Source organism: Pinus tabuliformis, chromosome 7 (assembly GCF_031772625.1).
Source record: "Pinus tabuliformis cultivar Carrire ecotype Pingquan chromosome 7, CPIR1, whole genome shotgun sequence".
NCBI lineage: Eukaryota > Viridiplantae > Streptophyta > Pinopsida > Pinales > Pinaceae > Pinus > Pinus tabuliformis.
This window is the reverse complement of record NC_142293.1, coordinates 651,126,381-651,138,470: the sequence shown is the minus strand read 5'-3', so window position 1 is coordinate 651,138,470 and position 12,090 is coordinate 651,126,381. Positions and strand designations below refer to the sequence as shown.

Sequence of the window (12,090 nt, the reverse complement as noted above, 5' to 3'; positions counted from 1 at the left end):
TTGAGAGGCTGATTCATACTTATGCTTTGCTAGATCTCTGTTGAGATTTACAAAATCATGGATTTCGAGGGAGTGGCTTCTGACAGGGATTTCAGATGTTGAGTTACCATTTCTTCATTTAATTTTTTTTCCTCTACTTAATTCATATATAGACAATCGTTTAGTTTTTGGAAGTGGAAAACAATTTTGGGACAATGGATGATATTTTTCATTCCATTCATCAGGAAATTCCTAAAGAGATAGGAGTGAACTTCCTAGGTCCTACCACCACACCTTTGTTGGTAATGTTGACATTGATGTCAAATTGTCATGTTTGTTGGAGTTTTTGAAATTAATTCATGATGTATGTCATTGTTGTAAGAGTGCCTGAAATGAAAAGTTTGAAAGTGATGTGAAGTGCAAAGGCTATGATATAAAATGTGAAGGTTGATCATTTCTAACACCCTCCTCCCGCATCTACCCAAGTAACCATCCAACCAGGGTAAGTATGTGATGAAGAGTTACTATGATATGATTCGACTCCCTATGTAGGAGTTAAGGAAGTGGAGTTGATGCAACACAGAGAACCTGACCTTCTACACATGCAACAGAACCCCCAAGAGCCATCCAAACCATCCCCTAAGACAAATTAATTTTTTTAAGACTGTTAGACTAATCCATCTTGGTTGTTTGTGTCTCTATTAGGGTGGTACTATTACCTCTCTCTTAGAGGCTCACTTTTTTTTCTCCCTCTGCAGTAGAAGAACCTTGAAACATTTACAACTAAACACTCACTAGGCACACTCACTTGCTTTTTGAAGGCACATTTACATTCCTCTCTCTTTTTGATAGTTAAATCCAAGGAAAACCTTTAAGAAACCAGCAACCTATCCATATTATGGATGGGGCTCCTATCCCAAACAGTGTGAGGTCTGATTGGGACCACATATCAGGGAGACCCTTGAATGTTGGTGGGTCTAGTACCGTCAACATTTCTAGTGCTAGAAGGAGGGAAGACAGGTTTTTATGGCTGATAACCTCACCCACCCAAAACCCACTTCTTCCATTCAAGGCAAAAAAATTCCTACCACCTCCCCTAATCATATTCCTAAAGTTGGTGATTCTTCTCAACTCAATCTCAGACAAACTTATGAAATATCTTACGACCAGATCCAGGCCATCTACCTTATCACTCATAAGTTTGCAAGAGCTATTGGATTGATACTCAGTGTACATAACCTTCTGTATTTTCCAAAGAAGAATGTGAATACCCTTACTGGGATAGTGGTTTCAACAATTGCATATTTAGTTCTTGCCACCCTTGAAGAGTTTGCAAAGACCACAGAAAATGAAAATAAACTAGAGAAGCCTCCATCTTTTAATGGTGGTGACAATGACAACATTGTACTCTTGGATGATACCTTCCATGAGTTAGGAAGTGAAGAAGAAGAGGAAGATCCATCCGATTTTGACAAAGAGGAGGAAAACAATTATCAGCAAATGGTAGACCAAGATCTAGACTTGATGACTGAGGGCCCACTTGCACTACCCAGTGCGTTACACAACATGTTGAGGCACCTAGGGAAGATGTTAACAAGGTATGACCCTAACAAAGCAGTGAAGGGAGAGGAGCACTTGGATAATTTTTATCTGCATATGCAAATGCATGAGGTATGTTACGATGATGTTTCATGTAGAATTTTTCCTTGTACCTTAGATGGCATAGAAATTGTATGGTATCACACTATTCCTCCAAACTTAATCCAGAATTGGAGGGGTCTTAAGAAACTATTTCTTGATCATTTTTCTAATGATAAAATCCCCGAGATGTTGTTAAGAGAGCTAGGAAGTCTTAAGATGGAGTAGAGAGATGAAGTGAAGGATTTAAATTAAAGGTTTAATCATATATTGAATAGATTTCCCACATACACAAAACCTCATGACTCCATCACCACTGATTATTTCACATATGCCTTACCAAAAAGTATTGCGTAGTTTGTGAAAAGAATTGAAAATCCAACATTAGCTAAAAATTATGAAGAAATGATTATAGTTGAAAAGGACTTGCACATGATTGGAGTCATCGTAGATGATTAACCAAAAAATGACTCCAAAGACACAGGTAAAAGGTCTCAGGCCTTCGTAAGTAAGGCCGAGGAGAAAGAAACAATCAATCTTGAGAGCTTGACCTACACCATCAATTCCTTGTCTAATGAACTGATAGAGTGAAAAAAGGTCAAGAAAGACCACCATGAGTATAAAGCCTCCAACTCCAGTAGTATTAGCAACCAACCGACCAAGTCTGAAAAAATCTCAAACGTTGTGATGAATGTTGAGAGTATGGTCATGGATCAATATTTTTCATTTCATAAACAATACCATTCAGAAAAAACATTCCCGCAATGGAACCACAACATGAATTCTCTTGCTATGAATTTTATTGGTATAGTACTACCAGATAACTAGACTGATCCGTTAGAAGAGAGGGAAGAGAATGTTGTTGCTAAAGAAACTATGAATGTCAGACATGCCGTGAATACACTCAGATATGTTTTCACAAATGAGAAGAAGAGTGTTGAAGAATAACCATTGAGTAAGGCCCTGGCTCAATAGAAGAACACCCGATACAACTTGAGAATCCAAGGGCCAACTTTTACACAAGAATTAATGAAGCAGAAATTGAAAGCAAATTTGCTAAGAAAGATCACAGTGCCCATAAAATCATCCCAAAACACTCATAGAAAGTTTAAAAATGCGGCTACAATGAAAAGTATTTCTGAAAATAGAAAAATTAAGCCATCATTCCACAAGTTGTAGATAAATAAACTCCTCCAGACACTTCGGAAATTTTTCCTGCACTATATTATGACATAGTGGATGACATGAAGAAATATCACATGAATATTTCACTCTTTGAACTGGCAAAGATTGTGAGCCAATGGGAACTACTTGTCTACGCACTCGAATAGTCCGCCTGGGGTAACGATGCTTCTTTGCCGAAGGGATCATGTAAGTCCTCTATTTCCCTGGAATCCATACTTAATGCTTTATCATTGGATGCAAATACACTTTTCCCTCCATTTTTGTTAAGATTGGAAATTTTCAATTATAATGTGCATAATTTCTTAGTTGATTTCAGTGCATATGTAAACATAATGCCTTTATATATAGCAAAGAAAATCAATTAAAAATGGGATAATATAGATTCATAGATCATTCAACTGGAAAGGAATCTTGTCCATGCTATTGGTGAACTAAAAAATGTGTTTATACGCTTATCATCCAACCAACGAGGTCACTAATGTATAAATATAGTAATTATGGATATTCCAGAACCATACAGTGTATTGCTCAGTAGATATTGCTCCAATAAATTACAAGGGTAGTTTGCTATGGACTGGTCACACTTATGGCTTCCATACAAGGGTAGAAACAATCAAATTTGGGTTAACTCAGAGCCTTACATGAAACATACTATCACTCCCTTCAAAGGTAGAAATGATTAAGTTTCCGTCGCAGATCTTATCTTTCAAAATTACTTCTTAGAAACTGATCTGGGGTGCTATCTTGCTCAGTTATCCCCAGTCCCACCTCACACACAGTTGGAACTCCTTCCAAATCCAATTGGCGAAAATGGCATTTGTATAGTAAGTAGTAATAGTAGTAATACTACCAGTGTAGTACATAGTCCTTATACATATGATGTTTGGGCATTGTATTTTGATGGTTCAAAGATGCAGGAGTTCTTTGGAGATGGTTTTGTTTTAGTATACCCGTGACAGAGAAAACATCTGATTTCCAACTTCTTGGAATTTGAGTGCACGAACAATATAACAGAATATGAAATAATAATCTTGGGCTTACAAAGGGCCATCGACCTCAATGTTGGAATTATCAAAGTAGTAGGTGACTTAGAAATTATCGTACGACGGGTATGTGATACTATACATTATGTGTCACCTCATCTAAAGGGTTATAAAAAAGAAGTATGGCATTTGAGTTATCATCTCCAAGCTTACAAGATGTGAAAGATATGTCTGACACTTAAGCCTCTGATTCAAAATGTGTTAAGGAATTTGTTTGATACTTGGATCATATATAAAGTGAGACATTTGACCTAGGTATCAAATATGGTCCTAGTAAGAAAGAAGTTTGGTGAGATCTGCTTGTGTGTATTACCGCAAATAAAATTTCACCTCAAACAAGGATAACTACCCTATGCCATCTATGGAACAGATACTACAGACAATATCGGGGTCAAAAATGTTTTCTTTGCTAGATGGGTATTCTAGTTATAACCAGGTTCTAGTCTTAGAGCCTAAATGACTTAAGACAACATTTCACACGAAGTGGGGTACATTCACATCTAGAAGAATGCCTTTTGGGATAGTAAATGTCGGTGCAACATTCCGACTTGAAATAAACATCTCATTTCATGGACTGATCAGACAAAGCGTAGTGGTATATCTGGACGATGTTATGGTGTTTTTGAAGAAAATATCTGACCACCTACGTCATCTCAAGAAAACTTTCAAGTGATGTTGGAAATACGGGATATACCTTAATCCCACGAAGATTATTTTTGCAATTTCTGAGGGTAATCTTTTGGTCAATATTATCTTGAAGAGTGGGATTTACGTAGACACGAAAATGGTCAAAGCTATAATGCAGATTCCCTACCCAGTAAATAAGAAATTTATGCAGTCCCTCCTAGGAAAGATAAATTTTCTCCGTAAATTCATCTCTAATTACACTCAAATTGTGAAACCCACACTAGTAGAAAATGGTTAATTAGTTACTAAAAAAGGACCGAAATTTGCATATAAATGACCATTTTTCAATAGATGATTAATAGTAGCTAATTTATAGTATCTTATAATGCGACCAACTTTTAGTCATTTTTATCTTAGACATTAATTGGTTGTCTCAATTTTATTTTCTAGTAGTATATTTAGTCATAAATTTGGTCATAAATTTAGTCATTGATTTAGGCATTAATTGACACAATTTAATGACCAAATATACAACAAAATATATTACTATATGATCACTTGAGAAAACCAATTAATGACGAAAGAAATATGACCAAAATGTTGGTAATGTTATAAGATACTATAAATTAGCTACTAGTAATCATATATATGCAAATTTTAGTCATTATTTGAAACCAATTAATGACCAAAGAAATATGAATGAATTTGCTCATGTTATAAGATACTATAAATTAGCTACTATTGTATATATGTAAAATTTAATCGTCATTTGTAATCACATATTTATCATTTTCAATAGACATTTATCATTTTATGGTAGTTTCATATTCATTGTATAAATAACTGATTTAGTAGTTTATATTCATTTCATTTACTTTCATTAATAATCATTATAAACAACAAATTTAGTTGTATGTTAATTTTATTTATGTTCATCATTAGTCAATATAAACTATAATTGAATAGTTTTAAATTGATTTTATGTGTTCATTATTAATCAACATAAATTGATGCCCACGAGGGATTTGGATTGATGGTGAATGGGTGTACTGTTAAATCACTCCTTGTGATAGGTCACCAGTTCAAATCCCCCATGGGTGCTTAGGTAGTATTATATAGAAAAAAAAAACAACATAAATTGATTAGTACCATTTTGCGACTAAATTGAAAAAAAGAAAAAAAACATACAATGTGCATGTTCATCTAATATGAAAATGCAAAGTTACATATGTAAATTACAATACTAAATAATATCAAGTGCAACTATAAATAATTTCAACCACATATATTATATTATATAAAATGTGAAGTATTACAATATGAGTTTCCAACTTAATATTTGTTGGACTACATTTTACACATGAAATATTGTTTCATCCCTTGAAAACATTATTATTATGTTGCAAAGGCAATGTAGGTGAATTCACCAACTCTAAAGACTTGACCATCAGTTTGTATATGTGTCTCTCATGCAAGATATTAGCTTTAAGGGCTAGACCAATTCTTTTCTCTCTCTCTTTCTACATTTGTGACTCCAACTTTATTGTTCTCGTCTTTCTTTAGTTCCTTCTTCTTACCATCAACATTGAGTTCATCTTCTAAAAGTGAAAGAAGATATAGTGCAAAGTATAAGACATGGAAGATGATGAACACTGTAATATAAACTAAGGTAGACTATAAAGAATTTATATGACATATATCTCAACATCAGCAATGGAAATGTCATTTTTCCTCAGAAAAGCATGAAACTCAAACAAGTTTTCTTCAATTAGGTGATATTGGCCACTATGTGGCGAGATGACCTATATAAACAAAGAAAATAAAATGTCACCATAGAAAAGAACACCTTAGGACATAGCATTCAACATTCAGGAAAAGCATAGGCACAATCATGCTAACTAAGTTACATGCCAAAAGTCTCAAGTTGTAAATAACTTGTGAAAATAAAAGGAAAGAAAAGGACACTATAATGTATGACAATTGGCTAGGAAATTGCATCATAGAAGAAAACATTCTCCCATGGTTACCCATACATGTGCGTAGCTAACCTACCCCAATATGCCATGATGCTTAGGGTCTAAAGGAAGTAAACCTTCTACTAACATAATGAATGATTGGTTGCATCTTGGCCTCCAAACAACTACCATGATTTCCCTTACACATCATAATATTCAAATATTTAGAAAACAACACAAGAACCAAGGATATAAAATTGTGTTCAATAATGATGATACATTCAAAGCATTGTGAGGTTAATAAATTAGTTTTTTTAAATCTAATAAATATGGTATTCTGAAAAGTTTCATTATAACTTTTTATCACAAATCTAAAAATGTGAAACAAAGATATCTGTAATTATTAGATGAAGATCTATGTAACCCTTTATGCTTCTATTTTAGACATTATTATAAAGCTTAGAGGCAACATAAAGGGTTCTATTTCATATCACAACATACACAACAAACGTACAACCAACAATTTAAAGTTTTCCAAATAAAAATTATGCAAAGGATTTGTTCACTAAGAGGATATGCTCATATTATCACTAGTAACTACTGTAAATAACAAATAAGGGCACCTGGAGCAAAGGACTTACTATCCTTCAGTTTGTTAAAATGGGATTTAATCTAGAAGGACTTTTCTCATACTTTGAGCTCACTAGGATTCTAGAAGACACCTCTAACTACAATGGAACATTCGCAAATCAGTGCAAGTACATGTAAATTAATGAACTTGTAAATTTTAGAGTTGTTACACTAAAAAATGTCACCATGACTATTTGCAGTTAGTATGGCTCCATCCATAGTCATACTATCCTCCTTGGCAACTCTCATGCCTCTGCTCTTCATGTCAAACTTCAAGAAAGAGAGAAAAGTCATTTAAAGTCAATTATCTCTGGTACGCAGTTTCTCTTAGCCTTACCTGCGTGTACGCAACCCAAGTTCACAATACCTGCGTACTTGTACACTCTGTATGTAAAGGGGTGGGTGCGTACTCCTGTAAAGGTCAAAAGGCGCAAGTTTCACTCCAAAAAAGTTACTTGTGGTCATTTCTAGAGCATTCTAGAAGCTTGTTTGATGTGTATGAAGCGCCTCCAGATGGTTCATGTATCCCTACCAAAGAGGAACTTATCCCATCAAGAGGGGATCTATCCCATCCAAAGAGGGGCTTATCCCATTGATGGTGGACCTGAATAACTTCCTCTAGAGCACTATAAATACAGGCATTGGGCCAAAGGGAGGGGAGGTTGAAAGCTGAACATTCCTAAGGGTAGATGCTGCTGGAATTAGGACTTCCTTGTAGAAGCTTGTGAGGAGAGATTACCATCTTTGCTTGTTTCATTTGGAAGTGGGTGAGCTGATCAGAGTAAAGGAGAACTCTTGTGGACCCTGGGAGGGACTTGCACAACACCAAGGCTCAGGTTGTAATGGTTCCTTTTGTTACCTTTTAATACAAATTAGTCCATTCTTCTCAACAATTTGTTATTTATGAGTCATATACTCCTTGGTCTATATGTTAAATATGTTTTATTTTATGTGATATTCAGGTGCTATTTAATCATTTGATTGTTAGTGAATGTAGGTTTCGAAGTGAAGGAGGAGCTCATCCGGATCAACGAAGCTGGACTACTACAACAGCGTTGGGTTACAGGTAGGATCTAAACACTTGATTTCTCATATTGTAAAGGCATATTTAGTGAAGGATTGCTCTTATTTGTCTTGTTTGTCACTAGAAAGTCTTAGGCTTCTAGGGAGGTTGGTTGTGTCCGCACTAACGACTCTTTCCGTGTGACAAAATGGCAACTCCGCTAGGGACTCCATGAATGTGTTTGAGTTCTTTTTGATTTGATATTTTGGTCTGAGAAAAATAGCTTGTTTTCTGATTTTTGGCTGTCTAACTGTGTATTTGGGTGGGTTAGCTTAGAGTCAAGTTAGATTTTTATTTTTCTTAGCTTTTCCAGCAGTACGCAGTCTCTGAGTTAGGCACAGTGCGTACTTGTACGCACTGTGTCTTTGTGCACAGGGCGTCCCCGCGCCTATGTCAACAGATCACCTGCGTACCCCTGTCAAATTTGAGAAAATTTCATTTTTCCTCTTTTTGCTCTTTAGATTTTGTTTTTAATTTTTTTTTACTGCCCAGATCCATTGGTTTACTGTCAGAGATCTTCACCTGAACTTGTCCTGTTAGTGTCGAGGGTTTTGGTGGAATTCATAGGGATTTTCCCTTAGGGTTTGATTTTTAACTGGTCCTGTAGTGACTTTGGCGTTAGGGGTTGTCAAACTTTGGATCTCCCTGGTTTTGATCAGTCCTCTTAGGAGTCGGACCTGTCATAGAAGTCACCCTTGTGAGAGACCAACCTTTGTGTCTTCTCTTTGCGAATCTCGAAAAGTTTGTTTGTTAAAACCTTGAATTTCATTTTTGAGAAAAAAGAACAAAAAGATTTCGATTTTGTTTTTTGATTAGTTTATGATTCTGCATGAACTGATCCTTAGTTGCATTTTGACTGAGTAAAACATCCAGGAATTATCCTTGTAGGCTTTTGTCCTCATTATTTTTTGCTTTTAGGTAAATTTCTTTTTAACTTGCTTTTGAGTGAATTTGATTTGATTGCCTTAGATTTGTTAAATTTGATTTGATAAATAGTTTTACATGCATTATTAATATAGAAAAAACACAAAAATTCTATTGGAAAAAAGTTTGCTTTGGTAGCATTTGTAGTCTTTTGGGAGAGAAAAGAAAATCTCGTGAGGTAACTAGTGGTCATGAGTTATATATTTTGAAAAGATAAAGAAATTGTTTCTTTGATTGTCTTCGCCAAGAAAGTTGTTTTCTATAAAATTTTCATTTTCCAACTCTCTTAGCTAGGAGATTCATTGAAAAAGAAAAGTAGTGTAAATCATCTTAGGTGCATTTTTGTAGTGGTTGTGAGTCGAGTCTACACACCACCAGTTTCATCTCCACTACCTTTTTGTCTTTAAGAAAAACCATAAAATTAATGCTTAAAGTAAAATCAACTTAGTAACTTTTATTTACTAGGGCTCTGAAACACCAATTTAGATCAGGCTAGTGTCTTGGAGTAGGAGAGTAATTAACTCTCCAAGACAACAAAACCAAACAAGTAGCTTATCTTGTGATAGAATAAATCCAATTGTTTCATTTGTACTCTGGGAAAGCTCCTCTTAAAGGAGAAGCACGAGCTCGTGTCCGAACCAGTGAGGGGATCAATCCTCCCTCGTTGGGAACGACGCCAGACACGCACTTATTACAAATGGTAAACCTCGAATTAACCATTGCCGAGGAGCCAGGGGTCACTTGTCGGTAAACCTTGGATTATTGTCAAGGAGCCGGCAAGGGGATTGAGCTTGATACTCTGCCCTTGCGTGCTGTCGGAGTGTAGACTGTTCCCCCAGGTGCATTTGTTGTTGTTGGTAACCTTAGTGACCATTATCTTTAGGATTCTACCGAGGTGACGGTGGAGGGAAGATCCCACTGTACCTGGAGCAGACGTCGGCTAGACTCACTTGGATTTTCCGGGGGGTTCACTTCACTCGAGACGGTTAAAGTGGAGGAACTTGTGCCGGTCTATTCATTAAGCAGGTTGTCGAGGTAACTGTTCCACCCGCCGCTTCTGTACTAAATCTGGCGATGTTGGGTTTCATCTCCAACTATCGTTTTTGGTCCGGAAGGCTACTGTTTGTGCTTGGTTTGACGCCCTAGATTCTTTAGGCGTGTGATTCAAATTTGTTTGGTTCTTTAGAGACTTTAGGTGGTTTGCTTTGAGATTTTACTTTGTTTGCGTGTGCAGTAGTTAAAAGTTTTTAACTGTGGCGGAATTACCGAGACAGTCCCGTCGACTTCAGGGCAAGTCTCCTGAGGTTGTTTCTGTGGCCGAATTGTTGAGGAAATCCCGTAGACTTCGGGGTGAACCTCCTCAAGACGTCCCAAGTCATTACGAAGGTTTAAAGGTCCTTGTAACTCCTAGTGGCAGTAAAGTAGGTTCACCTGAAGAAGGAGAATCGTCATTGGTAGTCCATCCAGAGTACCAAGGTCTAGAAACAGGTTATAATCCTGAAGCTGTTGCAGTTTCTGAGCTTGCTGGTAGTTTTTCATCTACTAGTGATATAGGCGAAGAACCTGAAGTATCTGAACCTGTTACTCCAACTTCTAGTGCACCAGATTCACCTAGGGTAGAAAGAGTCATCACCGAAAATCTTCCTGTTGGTTTGATAGCTATTGAAGAACTTGTTCCAGAGGAAGAATTAGGCGTATCTATCCTTGAAGATCAACCTACTATTGATCTAAGAGAGCGTGAATCTATCTTTTACAGTCCTCCTAGAAGTACTACTTGGTACCTTTCGTTAACCAATTATTTAGACAACTCAGGGATAAGTTTTTCTCCACCTCGAACTCCTTTTCCACCTGGAGGTATTTATACTCCTGTAAATATGTCTGGTCAGTCATCCGTGTTTACTCAATCTCCTGAATCTTTCTTGTACGGCGATCCTTCTGTTCCCTCCGGGTATCAGTCACTTTCTGGTACTTTTGCGGGGGCATCTCCTCAACCCATTGATCATGGGTTATTAGCTGGAAACAATGGTAATAAACCGTTGGGTGTAGGGGACATTTACATGATGTCCGGTTCAGTTCCCGTTTCTCAACCTCAAGGTGGGCAATTACCGCCTGGGGGGCAACCTCAAGGACAGTATGTACCCATAGTACAATACATGCCTCAAGGTCAACCCCAGCCTCAATATGTACCCCAGGGTCAACCTCAGTATCAATATTTACCTCAAGGGTATCAACCTCAAGGTCAAGGTCAACCTCAGTATCAGTATTTACCCCAAGGTTATCAACCTCAAGGTCAATACTCGAGTCAAGGTTATCAACCACCTCAAGGTTAGTCATATGTTCAAGGTATGGGAACTGTGCCTTTCAGTTATCAAACCTATCCTAAATCCGGTTATGGATCTCAGTATCCTCAACCTGTTACGGGTCAATACCCCGGAATGATAGTGTGGGATCCATCACAAGGTCAACAGGTGTTGCAACCAAGTATACAGTTGTTACCTCAAACTGGACAACCCGTAGTTTTTGGTTCACCCCAGCAACCGCAACCTGTCCAGTCAAATATTCAAACTTCTGTAACTTCGGTAGTTACGCAGCCGCCAATTGCACCTAGTACTCCATCTCAAACGACTGTTGCAACTACCGCAACATCTACCGCACTTACTTCTGGAGTATTGACAGCTCCGGATTCTACTGTCTCTGCAACCACTCCTCAGACATCTTTACCGTTGTCTGGATCTACGATTCAAACCACGGTCCAGATGCCTGTAGGGCAGCCTGGTTTAAGTACTGTTGTAACAAGTCAACCTCAATTTACCTATCAACAGTACCAGGGATAGTACCAATTCGGTCCTGCTGTCCAAAAACTAGTTTACCAGTATCAACCGTATCCTGGGTACACTTATCAACAACCTTAACAACCCCAGTACGGTCCGGTTAATCCTGGTTTTCCAGGAGGATATAATATCCCGAATGTGATTCCTGTTCCAAGTTATCCTGGATATCCTCCTCCTGGGACTCGTCTTGTGACCCAAAGTTTTAGGGATCCTAA

At 37.2% G+C, this 12,090-nt stretch overlaps 1 pseudogene; it reads left to right on the top strand.

The window, feature by feature from the left end:
- The first annotated feature begins 1,005 nt into the window (after positions 1-1,005).
- LOC149249122 (uncharacterized) overlaps positions 1,006-12,090 on the top strand; it is a 53,431-nt pseudogene continuing 42,346 nt past the window's right edge.